Consider the following 16,321-nt stretch of genomic DNA (forward strand, 5'->3'; position numbering starts at 1 on the left):
GACGTCCATCTCTTTTGAAAATGAGACTGTAAGTGAATAATCTTTCATCAACTCTCCTTTATAACAATGTAGCAAACTATGTATGTTTCAAAGAAGATGATCACCTAGGAGTCCTTTTACTAAGGTGTGCTGAAAAATGGCTTGCGGTAGTTTAGGCACGGTTTTTGGACACGCGCCAATCTATTTCTCAGCGCTCCTGTAAGAAAGGCCTTTTTAAAATTTTTGACGAAAATGGACGTGTGGCAAAATCAAAATTGCAGCGTGTCCATTTTGGGTCTGCGACCTTACCGCTAGCCATTGACCTAGCGGTAAAGTCTCACGCGGTAACCGGGCAGTAATGACCTAAGCCCACCAAATGCCACTTGGTGTTCGTCCGATACGCAGTGCCCAAAATTATTTCGGCTGCGCGTCAAAAATGAAATTGCCGCAAGAGCCACACAGTAGCCATGCAGCAACTCCATTCTGGCATGCGTTGGGCGCACGTAGACGCTTATGCGGTCTAGTAAAAGGGACCCTTATAGTCTTTGTAGTTTGCAATGCTGGGAAGCTCTGGGATTCTGAGGCTCCAAATCAGTGCTTTTGTTGGTTTGGTCCTGTTGGGATAAGTGTAGGCCCCCAGGAGAGTTTTAAGGCTGTAAGTTGTTTTGAGTTTCTTCAGCCTCTACAGCTGTTCCAGGATCCTGTAGAGATGATAGGTGGCCCTGATCACCCTGCTGGAAATACACAGCTATGCTCACTTCCCATTCAGTAGTAAGCATGCCTCTTCAGCGTTATGTGCATGGGATTCAACTTTTCTCTCCCTGGGTCTCCTTAATCTCAGCCTGGCGCTGTTTGTTTATACTTCTCGGTCTGGGCCCCGCCCCTCCCGGCTCACTTCCTCCTGGGGCGGGACCAGTGTTCTTAAGGTGGCCTTGGCTATCGGAGGGACTGTTCTATAAAACCCCCACACATAAGCATTCCTCATAAGTTGTTAAGAATTACTTTTTTTTTCCAGAGTTTGTCTATTAATTATACAAATCAGTCAAACTTCCATTGGCCTCCCTTTCTTATAAGGTTTTCCCAGAAACTGCTCTTTGGACTATTTTTCTTCTACAGAGTTTCTCTTCAGAGTAAATCTCTTCTTAGGTCAGAGAGGATGCACTGTAACAGGTACTGGACAGTTGTTTCTCCTGAATCAACTGGAATAACTGACCCCTAGTCCATTTCCTCATGGAGCAGGAGGACTGACTTCTTTCCCCTACCTCCGGTGCCCACCCTTCTCCTCTCTTCAAAAATCCTATCTTGACTGTATATTGTCCTGCTGTGTTGCTAGTTACACCTCAGATGCACAATGAAGTGGAATGGAGAAGCAGCCTAATGGTTATTGCAGTGGGCTAAGAACCAGGTTTGATTCCCATTGCAGCTCCTTCTGACCCTGAGCAAGTCACTTAACCCTCCATTGCAGCAGGTACAAAAATGGAGGGGGTCAATATTCAAAGCAATTTAAATGGCTCCTGGCCCTTTAAGTCATTTGTGCGGGGCTATCAGGGGATATTCAGTGACTCTCAACTGGGGGTGGAGTTAGGGTAGAGTGGAAACTTAGTTAGCGGTGATCTTCAGTCCGCTAACTGGCTAAGTAACCACATCAAGTTAGGACAACAAAACAGCTGTCCTAAATTCATGCATCGAGTTGACTGGGCACTGGTCTGAATATCGGCCAGTTAACTTCCAGGTTGGCGGTCATACCCAGATGTTCGCCGGGGGCCATATGCCCTGGCATTTAATATCCATAGGTAGATCAATTACATACTGATGTGAGCTGAATATTGGGTCCTTGGGCTGTAAGTCCTCTAAGGACATAGGAAGTACTTGTATATAATATGTAAACCATTTTGGTTGTAGCAGAGAAAGGCAATTTTATCAAATGCTTTACCTATACCCTGAAGTCTTTCTCTCTCTCTCTCTCTCTCTTGGAGATTCTAAACAAAAGCCTTTAGCATAGGACATGGAGCAGTAAAAGTTCAAAAATCAAATCCAAGATAGAATAATTAATTAGTAAAACAAAAACCTTCCTTACAATGGCCTTTCAAGCTCAGTTATTCATAGTTTTAACACAGGAGTCCTTTTCCTTAGTCCAACCCAGAGATGATCAGGCTCCACACAAAATTCCCTTTTTCTTTCCTGCTCTCTCTTCTTACTTGGCCTACTTTGCCTGTCTCGAGGGGTCAGGTCACCAAGAGACAGCCTAGGGCTGGTTCCTTTGCCTCATTAGGCTTTAGCAATTCAACAGTTTTCTGTCATTCAAGCTTCCAGTTCATCATGTGGCTTGCAACGTTCAGCAACAAAGAAAAACAGACTTTTAAACCTTCTCTTTTCCACTAGTCTTTTTGGCAAAACAAAACACTAGCAAAGTACTTAAAACTGCCTTTCCACAGACCTGAGGCAGCCAGTCTAAGAAGCAGTGTCCCACCCACTGGTAGTAAAGGCTGTACTTTTTACTACCCCCTCCCCCACTGCTTACAAGCAGGCCAAAAATCCAACACTCAAAGAAAGTTTTAAATGTTTGGAAACAAACCTCTGCCCCTTTAAGACAGGGATGGGCAATCTGTGGCCCCAAAGGCTGAATGCGGCCTGCCATTGAATTCTATGTAGCCCATGAAACAAAAGTTTACACAGAAAAGGTCATTATTAATCAGAGTTCTGGTGATTCTAAATACTGTATTTCGCAAGTATTTTCAGAATAGCCACTCTAGAAGTTTGTCTCCATCGGGTTTTAGTTACATTTATACTTTATCACAAAAGTTCAGTGTAGCTCTGTGCAACTCCGGTTCCAACATTACGTAATATTGTGGCCTGCCAGTGATTGTACTGGCCCTCTGCGTGTAAAGGTTGCCTACCCCAGCTCTAAGAGTTCCACCGAGTTAGACTCTTGATCTAAAATTTATTTTTATTTATTGCAATTGTATCCCACATTTTCCCACCTCTTTGCAGGCTCAAAGGCTGGGGGAACTCCTTTTTCAGCTGCTCAGGGCCTGCTCCTTGCTCAGACTGCTGCTATTGTGCTTCTTCAGCTGGAGGAGGCCAGGCCACATCCTTCCTTCTTGGGACCCTAGAGAGTACTTTACATCTCTCCAGGGGAATTGCTTTCACTCCTGCTCCATTTCCCAGTTGACAATTAAGCCTGCTAAATCAGCCTGAGGTAATAGGGACAGTCCTGGCTTTGCTTCTCTTCCCTCTTTTATTTTATCTTTTTCTGTCTTGTACATGGAGTTCTTTCCATTTCTATTTAGACTGTACTCTGCTATTTTATTGTGGAAGGTGGTCAAGTAAATATCTCACAAACTAAACTACATCTGTCCAGCTCTTCCCTCAATATTCAGCTTGTGGTGGCAGGACAAGCTTAACCTATGGTCCAGGGCACTGGAGAGAAGAGGCACCAAACACCTGGCCCTGTGATGTCACTGGCCCTATAGGTTAAGTTGGCCCAGAACTTACTTGGCGGTGTTCCGTGTGCATGGAAAATAGAACAGCCAGCAACCCCTTCCTCTTTCTGCAACCTTCCCCATCTACCTTTAAAGGCAGTTTTCCCCTCCCAAACACAGCGCTTCATGCTATCTCCATAGTAAAAATGGCTGCCGCAACCTTGCCGCTGGAGGTCACAGCAGCCATTTTGGGATTACAGCTAGCACATGGAGTATATATAGTGTAGCGCCCCCAGTGGCAGTAAGATGTAATTACTATGAAAATGATTTTTCAAATCACGGTTGGTTCCCTGTTTATCCAACCACTGAGGGGTGACACAGAAAAAAAATGTGTTTAATGTGGTGAACAATTTTCCTGGACCCTTTACAGCTTCAATTAATATGCAAAGCACAAAGTTTCAGTAAACAGCTTTATTGCAGCAATCAATTCGATAACTATATAAAATGCAGTGAAAAGTGCTATAGTTGAAGTTCAATGAACGAGAAATAGAATGCTTTCTAATAAAAAGTCAAGTTTTCTCTTTTTTTTTTAAACTAACAGAACCAAACAATTCTCTCTTCAAGACAATCTGACTCTTCAACACCACTTACTCAGAAACACGGATGTTCAATCAGATGTGTCTTTTTTTCTAAACATTTAACCTTAAGTTGTCAATTTTTAATTATTCTTTTTCTCCTTTTTCAAAAGAATTGATTCTTTGTGTTTACTTTTATATCTTTCAGGTAATTAATTTCCAAGATCTTTAACCAATTCAGGTAAGTACATACTTATTCTTTCAATACTATCAGAGTTCTGATCATATGTATAGTTTTTTTTTTTTGTTGGTGTGCAGATGATGTTATAGTCACTTATCTGCATCTATTTCTTCAAAGCTTGCTTGTGTGGGGGCCCGAAGTTTATCTTCTGGACTCATTTCAAAGTGTGTCTTTCCGGCATAGGCGGTCGGTGGCCCAACTGTTTGGGGAGACTAAAGGGGGCGGGGTTAGGGGTGGAGCTTAAATCCATAAAGCAGACCGTCAACAATATGAAACAAGGGATCATAATATCACAATTCTCATGTAGAGCCACAAAACACCCTTTTAGGGTGGATAGTGTTCACAATGAGCTCCTTTTATTAACGACTATATGTAGATCCTTCAAGAGGTAGTGTGTCATGATTTAGGCTCTAAAACCCTTTCTGATGTTTTGGTGCCACCTCAGTAAGGCCAATACACAATCTCTCCACTGCAAAACACTATACACAAACTTGTGCAAAAACACACTCATAACCTTAGCAAACCATAACAGCACTAATTCCAAGGACAGGACGAGCTACAACCTTATGCGTGGAAAGGCAGCACTGTAATTACACTGGGCTCTAAAACCTAGTGAAACAAAAAAAAAAACCCAAAAAGGGCTGTAAATACTACACACTAGTAGAATACTGCACCTTGATTACACATGAAAAACACATGACACAACAGATATGAAGGCAAAACTGGAAAGTTACCTCAAGAAGTCAGACTCAGCATGCAGCAATACTAGAAAAATTGAAACTTACATGCAAAATATCACAGATGCACATTTCCAAAAGCTGACATATTCTAGTTAATAAATTCTGAATAAAATACTTTTTTTTACCTTTGTTGTCTGATCATTTAGTTTTTCTATTTGCTTTGGTCCCAGTGTCTTCTTTCCATTTGATATTTTTTCTCTCACCATGTCCACCATCCTCCTGTGTCCTTATGCGTCCTTGTGTGTCCTTATGCGTCCTGTCTACCATCTGTAGCCCTGTCCCTATCCTTTCTCCAGTTTCAGCATCTGCCCTCAAAGTGTTCCGATCCAGCCCTTAAATTCAGCAACTTCCCCTCCATCCATATCCAGCATTTCTCCCCTCCCCTCCCCTCCATCCACGTGCATGTACTTCCTTTGTCTTTCTTTCCCTCCATCCTTGTCAACATTTCTCCTCTGTTCCCTGCCCTCCACTCCATCCATGTCCAGATTTCTCCTCTCTTCCCTCCCCTCCATCCATCCATCCATCCATCCATGTCCAGCACCTTCCCTCTTTCTCTCCTACCCTTCCATCCAGTGTCATCCCTCTTTCTCTCTCCATCCTTCTACCCATTACCCTCTCCCAATCCTTCCGTCTATTGTCTCCCTCTATATCTCCTTCCTTCTAAACAGTTCTCTCTCTTGACCCTTTTCCATTCAGCATGTCCTCTCTATCCCCATCCTTCCAGTGTCTTTCCTCTTTCCCTCCCTACCCTTACGTCCAGTGTCTTCCATCTTTCTGCCCCCTCCTTCCAGCTTTTCCCTCTTTCTCCCTCCTTTCATTCAGCATTTCTCCATCTGACAGCTAGGGTCTCCCCTAGTTTCTCCCCAGCTGCTTCTCTCTCCTGCCCATGCCCCCTCTTTCTCCCGCCATCTTTCCACTAATCTCTCTCTCTGTACCCCTCTTCCATCCAGCATCTTCTCTCTGGCTCTCCCCTGCTCTTTTCCACTTTCTCTCTCTCTCCTCCAGCGTCCTCATGCATCTCTCCTCTCCCTCATGCATCCCACCTTTCTCTTCCCTCCCCTTCTTGCTTCCATCACTCTTACTCCTTTCTCCACCCCCCCCCTTTTCCCATTCCCATGCCCTGCCATTGCTTTCCTTACTCTCCCTTAGATGTGGCATCTCACATCCTCCTCTCTCCACCCCCCTTTCCCTTTGGTCGGTCGGTCTGTCTGTCTGTCTGGCATCGCTTCCCCTCCCCCCCGGACTAGTGCGGTACCGAATCGCTCTCCCCCTCCGTTCCTGTCACGTCGTCTTTCAACGAGGCTTCCTTCCTGTAGCATCAGCAATGATGTAAGCGCTGTTGCTTTCAGCCTGCCCCGGAAGCCTTCTCTGGACAGCGTCCCTCCTACGAGGTAAGCTGTTCAGAGAGTGCTTCCGGGGCAGGCTGAAAGCAACGGCGCTTACATCATTGCTGATGCTACAGGAAGGAAGCCTCGTTCAAAGACAACGTGACAGGAGTGGAGGGGGAGAGCGGCACCGCACTAGTCGGGAGGACGGGGGAGGGGGGGTACTAGTCGGGAGGACGGGGGGGGGGTACTAGTCGGGAGGACGGGGGGGGGGGGGGTAAAGATCGGGACCGTCGCACACCAGTCGGGGGGGGGAGGAGATGTTAACAAGCTGCACCCGCCCTGCCCTTGCTGCACTTCTGGCTGGGGAGGCTTAGCCTCCCCAAGCCTCTTATACCGGGCGCCTATGCTTTCTGGCTTGTTTCCTGTCTTTAAAAAAACTGATTCCTTACTCTGGGTCAGGGATTTCACTGTGGCCAATTAACTGTAAACAAATAAAAAAGAATTAATTATTCCCTGGCAGTCCCCTATTCTTTAACTGTATCCCTGTTCTAAAGGAACCAGGCCTCAGTCACTACACACACACACCCTGCCTCAGCTCTTGCTCACAAGCTTAACTTTCACAGCATTCCAGTACAGGCTCTCTGTTGTGAGTGAACTAAATTTATTTCATTTACAATCCCACATCAGTCTTCACACTCTCACAATCCACTCAGCAGGGGCGTAGCCAGACCTCGGTGAGAAGGGGGGAGGGGGGCAGTGCCCGAGGTGGGGGGGCACTGTTTAGCCGCCGACCCCCCCTGCCGACCCCCCCTGCCACTTTGGACCCCCCCGCCGCAGCAACCACAACCCCCCCACCATGCCACACCCCGCCGCCGCATCAGGTACCTTGTTTGCTGGCAGGGGTCTCCAATCCTGCTCTTGTCCTATGGCTGTGCCCCTTCTTTCTGCTGATGTCAGACGCTAGCAGTTTATCAGCTGAGCTCTCCCTAGACTCCTTGCTTCGGCTTCTACTTTGGTAGGTGTTACTTGTTCTGTAGTGTGCTTCTCCTCTACTTTGTTCTTTGTTGCTGACTTAGCCTGTACCTGGATTACTCTCGTCTCTGCTGCCTGCCTACTGACTCTGCCTGTACCTGGATTACTCTTGTGTCTGCTGCCTGCCTACTGACCTTGCCTGTACCTGGATTGCTCTCGTGTCTGCTGCCTCCCTACTGACTCTGCCTGTACCTGGATTACTCTTGTGTCTGCTGCCTACCTACTGACTCTGCCTGTACCTGGATTATTCTTGTGTCTGCTGCCTGCCTCCTGACCTTGCCTGTACCTGGATTACTCTTGTGTCTGCTACCTGCCTACTGACTCTGCCTGTACCTGGATTATTCTTGTGTCTGCTGCCTGCCTACTGACCTTGCCTATACTTGGATTACTCTCGTGTCTGCTGCCTGCCTACTGACTCTACCTGTACCTGGATTACTCTTCTGTCTGCTGCCTGCCTACTTACTCTGCCTGTACCTGGATTATTCTTGTGTCTGCTGCTTGCCTCCTGACCTTGCCTGTAACTGGATTACTTTTCTGTCTGCTGCCTGTCTCCTGACCTTGCCTGTACCTGGATTACTCTTGTGTCTGCTGCCTGCCTCCTGACCTTGCCTGTACCTGGATCACTCTCTTGCCTGCTGCCTGTCTGACCGTCATTTTCATCATCCCGCTTCCTGCTCCATCTCGTAAGCCCTGCAGGCTGCCTGCACCTAGGGGCTCAACCTCTGGGGAGCGGCGGTCAGCGCAGGTGAAACCCGGGTTTGTCCGGCCGCCAAGCAGAACCTGTTCCGAGTACCAGGCTCGGCAGCGCTCTACTTGGTACAAGAACTCACAGGTCTGACAGCGTCTAAACCATTTCAGCATTGCTCCAGCTAGGGACACATAGGTGATAAAGAGCACCTGCAAAACCAAATGATTTGGATTTTGAAAATAAGACTTGTTTGGACACGAAGCACCCAAAAATAAATAAATAAATAAATACATTTTCAAAAGGGTGAAAGAAGGCGAACACGAAATAAAGACATGGAAATTTGAAATGAGAAAAAAAAGTAACCGGACGAAAAAGAAGATGCATTCATGCAACATGAACATCGGTAAATCAAAATCTTCTCAAAGTAGAGAGAGAAAGAAAGAAAGAAAGAAAGAATGAGAACAGGTTATGTGTTACTGGCTTCACTGAAAGATGAAGATTCAGGAGATCCTGTGCAACAACACAAAGTGGAAATTTGCCGCATGCGCATTGGACAAGAGAAGGGAGACATCAAAACTGTTTTGGATAGGAAGTGATATCCTGCAGTCAAACAAGCAAGTACAGTTATTAGCTGGGAGATATCCTTAGCAACAGCAGTGTAGATGGGAACAACTGGGCAGGCTGGGTGAACCAATTGGTCCCAATCTACCATCTTCTACTGCATTATGATAATACAAATACATTTCCCATCAATTTTAAAGGGAAGGTTTCTGTGAACTGCAGAAGCCACCATATAGCCTCATGTCAGATATTGCCTGATGGTTTCCCATTTATTTACAGATAGCACTAATCAAAACCGTTGCCTTAGTAAGAGCTGATCAATGAACTTCTGCCATATTCACAGCATGAAGCGTCCAGGCAGAGAGAAAAGGTAATTGTTAGATTTTACTGTAATGATGAGCAGTAGACTTGTATTCTTCACCAACAGCTCCGCTTCTCAGTAGATATTGATTTTCTCTTTCTCTTCTGATAGTCACATGCTCTGTCTTTGTAACAAATCAAAAATGAACCATTCCAAGATCTGCCTGCATGCCATCCATGTACAGACAAAGGAGTCAGAATAAAGGACATTAGCAAAATGATGTGTTCTCCCAAATGAATGACTTCCCTTCTATATTACAGTGATTGAGGGTAAAATATAACTGGAACTGTGCTTACCTGAGAGACAAGTTTTACTGCACTTAAAAATCATCAGTTGTTCAGTTTCCTACAGGCTGGAGAAAAGTTTATACTGACCCCATGGCCCAATGGGTGTGGTGCATGCTGCTATGCAGAAGAGACGATTCCTGGGGTTGTTAACAGATTGCTTGCTAAATCACCATCACAGTCTGTTTGTCCCTAGCGTCCTATGTCTCAGTGCCAGAAAATCCCTAAGAACAAACAAATGACAGCAGAAAATCCTAATGATATGCCTTTTACCATCTGTCTTCCTGGATAGTTTTGAATTGAGGAAAAAACTGGAAATAAACCCCAGGAAAATAGGAAGACCTAGGAAACTGGGAAATAAAAAAAATAATTGTACTCGAGTAGCAATATATGTGGTAATTTTATAGGTGACTTGGGTGTGTAGAAAGCAATGGAGGTTATATTAAACCCGTAGTAGCTGGCATTTTTATAAATGCTGGTCACCAAAGGTTTTTATGTACCTGTTTACTCAGCACCAGGCCATACCTGGATAACGTCACTGTATATCTGGGTATTCAGTGGCTACAGAAAGCTACTGCTGATATTCAGCATGGTATCCAAATAGCTGTCTCACGGCCTCTTTTACAAATGTGCTATAGCGTATTTAGTGTGTACTAAAAATGAGCTTGCGCTGTGTAGACGTCCATAGGAATATTATGGCCATCTACACAGTTAGCATGCGCTAATTTTTAACGCATGCTAAAAACGTTAGCGCATCTTTGTAAAAGACCCCCCCCCCCCCCCCCGTTAGCTTGCCCGAATAGCTATTTCTCTGACCTAATTTACCTTGTCCTCTGAGCTGTAGGAGAGCAGTTCATCCTGGTGCTATCGGATGATGTCATCCACTTGTGTGCCTGACCAGTCCTGCTTGTTGATGGAAAACAGCTTTGTACATGCTCATGGAGGTATATGTGCGTAAAAGTCACTGCACAGAAAACATAGCACCTGCTTTTATGTGATGTGCATGTGGGCATTCCTGGGTGCATAGAAAGGTTGGGGGTTCAGTACCTATGCATATATTTTACAAAGATAAACACATATGCACTGATTCCTACTGGTACATACATGCACAAAATTACTGCCGCCTCAGAGCAAGTGGTACTTCGTGTGGAAGCTTTTTGATGCCCTGTCTTGTAAATGTATATAGGTGTTATCTTTTTAAAATGCACCATAAACAATGTTCTATGATTCACTGTAGCTATGACTTCTATTATGGTGGTAATAGTAATAGTAAAAGGTGGTCTTTTATTAAGACTCTGTAGCGTTTTTTAGCTCATGGTAGAAATCAGCTGGCAGTAAACGCCAAGACACCCATTATATTCTTAACCCCCACCCCCACCCCCCCAAAGTGAATAAAGGGACCATCAGAAAAATGTAAAACCTTTTCAGCCTTTCACATATACCAGGTTGACAGGCTGTACTTTTAGGCTATTATTTCAGTCATCGGTCTCATAGGGACCCTTTTACTAAGCCGCATAAGTGTCTACGCACGCCCAATGTGTGCCAAAATGGAGTTACCGCCCGGCTACCACGTGGCTCTTGTGGTAATTTCATTTTTGGCATGCGTCCAATATGCGCGGTCGAAAAATAATTTTTATTTTCGGGCGCACGTATCAGCCGTGCATCGTGGCATTAGCGCCTGGTTACTGTGTGAGACTTTACTGCTAGGTCAATGGCTGGCCATAAGGTCACAGACACAAAAATGGACATTCGGCAATTTTGATTTTGCCACACGTCCATTTTCGGCAAAAATTTTATAAAAGGCCTTTTTTACAGGTGCGCTGAAAAATGGATCGGCACGCCCAAAACCCACGCCTACACTACCGGAAGCCATTTTTCAGCACACCTTAGAAAAAGAACCCCTTAATCCCATTACCACAGTGTCCGTTGTGTAAATACATTGTCCGATTTTAATGTGATTCTTAAATATTATTACAGATTTTAATCCTTATATTAGCCCCTGGTCTGATATGGCCTACTTTCAAACTTGATGTGCCTTTTTTTTTAAAACTAGTTTTCCCTCCATGTCAAATTTGGTCCAGTTCTGTAAAATTTTTGAAGAATTCTTTTGTTCCAAGGCAGATAGTCTCAACTCCTTATGTATATATTTCCAGCATTTTATTGGATTGGAAAGACTAAAAAGGCTGCCTACCTTAACTTTCACAAGTCCACACTATGACCGTTTCTTTCTACTGACTGCCTAGCAGTTTAATCTGAAAAAGGTCATTTTTAAATTTGACAAGTGTGAGGTCATATTTGACATTCAAGCTAGTATTAGATATGCTGGTGTCCAAGCAAACTCTGCCTTCTTCATCTTAGGACAGGCTTGAGGTCCAGGGCAATTATTTTGCTTGAATCCCCCCCTAACAGTGGCCCCACTGACATCCGGTCAAATAGCATAGACCAAAAAAACACCAGTAACAAGTAAATTTAGAAAGAATAAACAGCCAATCAAAATGCAAGAAGGTCACCCTCCCATGAATGATATTATATTGTCATTAAAATGCAAAACAGCATTTAAGGAAGGAAAAGTCATAAAGACGAATAAAAAATTCTTCTAACATGGGATATTCAAATAAAGAAATTTGAAAATAAAACCATTTTTCATTCTACTGTCATACTGAGTTCATTTGGATGTGAAGTGCTTAAAATTAAAATTCACTTTTGCTCTTACTGCACTAATATTACTCAGATTAGTTACTAGTGAGCTTTCATTTAAAAATCATATTCATAAAGTAAAAGGTAGAGTTAGGCTTACAGACTGTTTTTTTTTTTTAAACTAGGAACTTGAACAGAGGAGCCAAAATGGTAGCATGAACCTAATGGCGTTGCTGCCGCTAGCTTGTTTTTTCCTGAAATATTTTACCTGCTATGCCTTCCAAGCACAAGGTCAGGGTCCAGATACATCCTTCTTTGACCTCGGCCAGCCCAGTTGCATAGCAGCATCTAGACAGGAACATCGGCAGGGCCCTGAACAGAAAGTTAGCAAATTAGAGCCTTTGACTGTTGTGGGTGAGGGAGCATCAACATAACCTGGCTTGATCATCTTACTATCAATGCCAGTGATCACTCTGATCTGACACCGTGTCTGGCAGCAACCTCACCTATGCACACAGAGACAGCAGCACAAGATGCCTATTTGTTGGATTCTGGACAGGGAAGGGCTGGTTTGAGATTTGTCAAGGAGAAAAGTGAGATAGCATTCTCAGAAGAATCCCAGAAGCCACTAGAGTCAACTCAGCTTGATGAAGGTGTTGAGAGTAGTTTGATGGCCTACTCGGAGGTGATATGAATTGAGAGTGGTCATAAGTCCTGGAAATGCAGTTTCATCCTTACAGAATGAGGAGATGGTGAGTCATTCTAATCCTCCCAGGGTGGTGACTTTAGAAGACAGATGGATGCTATTAAACATGTTACATAAGACTTTGGCTAAGTCTTCTACTGAGCTTTCAACATTAGTTTCTAAAGCAGAGAGAATTGCTAAGAGCCCACCCTGCAACCTCAACTCATGAGCTCTAGATCTACTACTTCTCCGTCTCTGAAATAGATTAGTTTGCAGATTAATACCTTTTAAGTATTTCAACATCTGTATCATATCCCTCCCCCCCATCCCTCCTTTCCTCTAGGGTATACAAACTAAGGTCTTCAAGTCTCTTTTCATACGTATTTTGGCACAAGCCCCATATCACTTTTTTCACCTTCCTGTGAACAGTCTCAAGTCTTTTGATACAGCCTCCATAATGGAACACAATACTCCACTCACCACAACTTGCATAAAGACATTACCACTTCCTTTCTCCTATTGGATTTGCTTCTCTCTATGCAGCCTAGCATCCTTCTGGCTACAGCCACCGCTTTGTCACTTTGTTTTGCTGCCTTAAGATCCTCTGACATTATCACCCCAAGGTCTTTCTTTCTCCTTTCCCTTTGGGAGTGGGCTAAACTTGATGGTATTAGTGCTTGTTTTCTTTCCTGATTTGTGGCTTATGGTTTGTATTTGGTTTTTCCTTTGCACTGACTCCATCTATTTTTCCTTATCTCTACAATGATTGGTTGTATAAATTATATTGAAATACATTTTGGGGAAAAAAAAAACCTAAGAACTTGAATATGGGATATAATGGTTAAAATACACCTGGTGCAGGTATTTGGTTCATTTGATATATGCCTGATATAAGAATTGTTTATGAATACCCATTTTTATTACTGTTTATTTTTAACACCATTGAGAATAAAAATATGAACAGTTAGTTCTATTTCTGAATACTGAATAAGTGTTTATTTATTTATGATATTTATATCCCACAGTATTCCCACCCATAGGCAGGCTCAATGTGGCGTACAATAATTAATAAGCAACAAAAGTACAAAGTACAGTAGACAAGGTCACAGGAGAGAAGAGAAACAGCGAAGGAGGTATAACTTTCATACCTCTTTCTTCTCCCTAGCCCTTTGTGTGATGGTATAGGTTTCTTACTAATGGGTCACCTAACTCATAGGAAATAGCTCTGCAACTGGAGTAGAAGAGGTCCAGGAGTGGATTGGAGACTAGCCACCACCTTGGCTGTTACCACTGTTCAATATTAGAAATCTAAGCTGGTATTTCTGGAACGCAAAGACATAAACGTCCTCTTTTTACATGAAAACTTCTTTCTTAAACCTCAAATGCAGTGTCAAATTTTAAATGTGGTTTAAATCTCAAATATGATTTCAAACCTTTTCAGGAGGAAAAGGCCTCTGTACATCTGTGGTCCTTATTCATTCAATCATACACAATGACCAACCGAACCTATAATTCTTCATTGGCGTAAAAAAAAAACTTCCATCCACTTTCTTACTTTCTTTCTTCCTCTTTTCATTAATATTTTTGCAAGTTTTTCATTTAATTTTTCAATATATAAAAACATTCATTGTTTGTATGACTCCATAGCATAGCACTTATCCTTCAAATCTCTATTTTCACATGACCCATCAGATTAGTTCAAATGGAATGTGTGAGACAAGGTTGCTGGGTCTCTGTCCACTAATCCAAGAGATAAATCACTTCTTACAGAGAGATAAAACTTAGCAGGCAATAGGGACCCTCAGGATCACAGACCCCCCCCCCCCCCCCCCCCTCTAGAGTCTTCCTGCATTATTCACAATAGAAAACCTCAAGAAGTAACTGCAACCAAGCAGGCACACCAGAATTTCCTGCCCCCAATCATGGATAGGTTTCCATAAAATAACAGGAAACAGAGTAAGTGGGAAGGAAGGAAGATCTACCAGGTCCCCAAATGAGATGTACACAAAAAAGTCTATAACCCCCACCTCCTACTTCACTTAGAAACAGGCCATTATTAAAACCAGGAAACCAGAGTTTACTTGCAGAAAGCAAACTGAGCAAATTCACTTAGTTCCAAGTGCAAAAATCAGTTAAAATAGCTAGAAACTGGAGCTGTTTCCCCTACAGAAAGCAAGAAACAGCCTACAGACAGTATATTGTAGTGCTATAATGCTATTTTGGTGAGTCTTGTGTATCTATATATAGTTGATGTCTCATAGTTTGGGCTGAGGGTTACCCTAGAGCAGGAGTTTTCAACCCAGTCCTCAGGACACACCTAGCCAGTCAGGTTTTCAGGATTCCCACAATCAGGGGCATAGCCAGACTTCGGCGGGAGGGGGGTCCAATTTAGCCCTCCCCTGGCGCTGCCGACTCCCCCTCCGCCATTGCTGACCCCCCCATGCCACCAACTTTGACCCCCCCATGCCGACGACCCTCTCAATCCCTCCTCCCGCAGCCAACCTGCCGTCGTCAACCCGCCGTCACCTACCTTTGCTGGCGGGGGACCCCAACCCCCGCCAGCCGAGCCGAGGTCCACTTCTTCCCAATCCCACGCAAGGCTTCGTTGTAGTCTGACATCCTGCATGTTGTAAATCAGACTAGAACGAAGCCTTGTGCAGGATTGGGAAGAAGAGGACCTCGACTCGGCTGGCATGGGTTGGGGTCCCCCGCCAGCAAAGGTAGACGACGGCGGGTTGGCGATGGGAGGGGGGGGGGTCAAGAGGGTCATCAGCAGGGGGGTCCAGGGGCAAATCTACGGAGGTCCAGGCCCCCGTGGCCCCATACTGGCTACACCATTGCCCACAATGAATATGCATGAGATAAATGCGCATACACTAGAGGTAGTACATGCAAACCTATGTCATGCATATTCATTGTGGGTATTCTGAAAACCTGACTGGCTAGGTGTGTCCCGAGGACTGGGTCGAGAATCCCTGCCCTAGAGGCAGATACGTAGCTTATCATAAAGTCCGCGGCCAAAATTGTACTCCATTGCTTCCAACTGTCTCTCTCATGGCACTCATAGGTGCCCTGCTAGTGAGCTTAGGGCCTCTTTTGCAAAGCCATGCTTTCAATTCTCGGTGCAGAAAATGAGAGGAAGCCCATTCAATTCCTTTGGACTTCCTCTCATTTGTCGCACGGGAATCGCTAGCGCGGTTTTGTAAAAGAAGCCCTTAATATATAAGGCAGATTAGTTATTAGGCACAGTAAATTCAGAAAAATACTAAAAGGAACCGGAGACAGTTCTAGCTTTAAAATTAAATTCCCTTTTAATGGGCTCTCCAGTAATGTACAAGTATGTATGTTCAAAAGACGAAATATACGAATAATAAGGCACATTGTCCATAAAATTAAGATGAGGTAGCTGCAAAAAGAATCAAACAGATTTGTAAGAGTGATAGCTTATGGCTTCCTCTGAATAGTGTTATCTTACTTAAAACGCAAGCATCATTCGCATGACTGCATACTGGATAGTTGTGAAAAGTTTCTTATTCCATCCTGTGATGCCTTTATCCTCCTCAGCAGTGGCGTAGCCACAGGTGGGCCTGGGTGGGCCAGAGTCCACCCACTTAGTGCTCAGGCCCACCCAACAGTAGCATATGTTTAGCTGGTGGGGATCCCAAGCTCCACCAGCTGAAGACTTCCCACTGATGATGGTAACGAAAACGCTACTCTCCACAATACTGCCAAAGTGGAAAGAAGCGTTTTCCCACCAACTGGGATATTTTTTTGGTGGTGGTTTTGGG

This window comes from Microcaecilia unicolor, chromosome 5, assembly GCF_901765095.1.
Source record: "Microcaecilia unicolor chromosome 5, aMicUni1.1, whole genome shotgun sequence".
Classification (NCBI taxonomy): domain Eukaryota; kingdom Metazoa; phylum Chordata; class Amphibia; order Gymnophiona; family Siphonopidae; genus Microcaecilia; species Microcaecilia unicolor.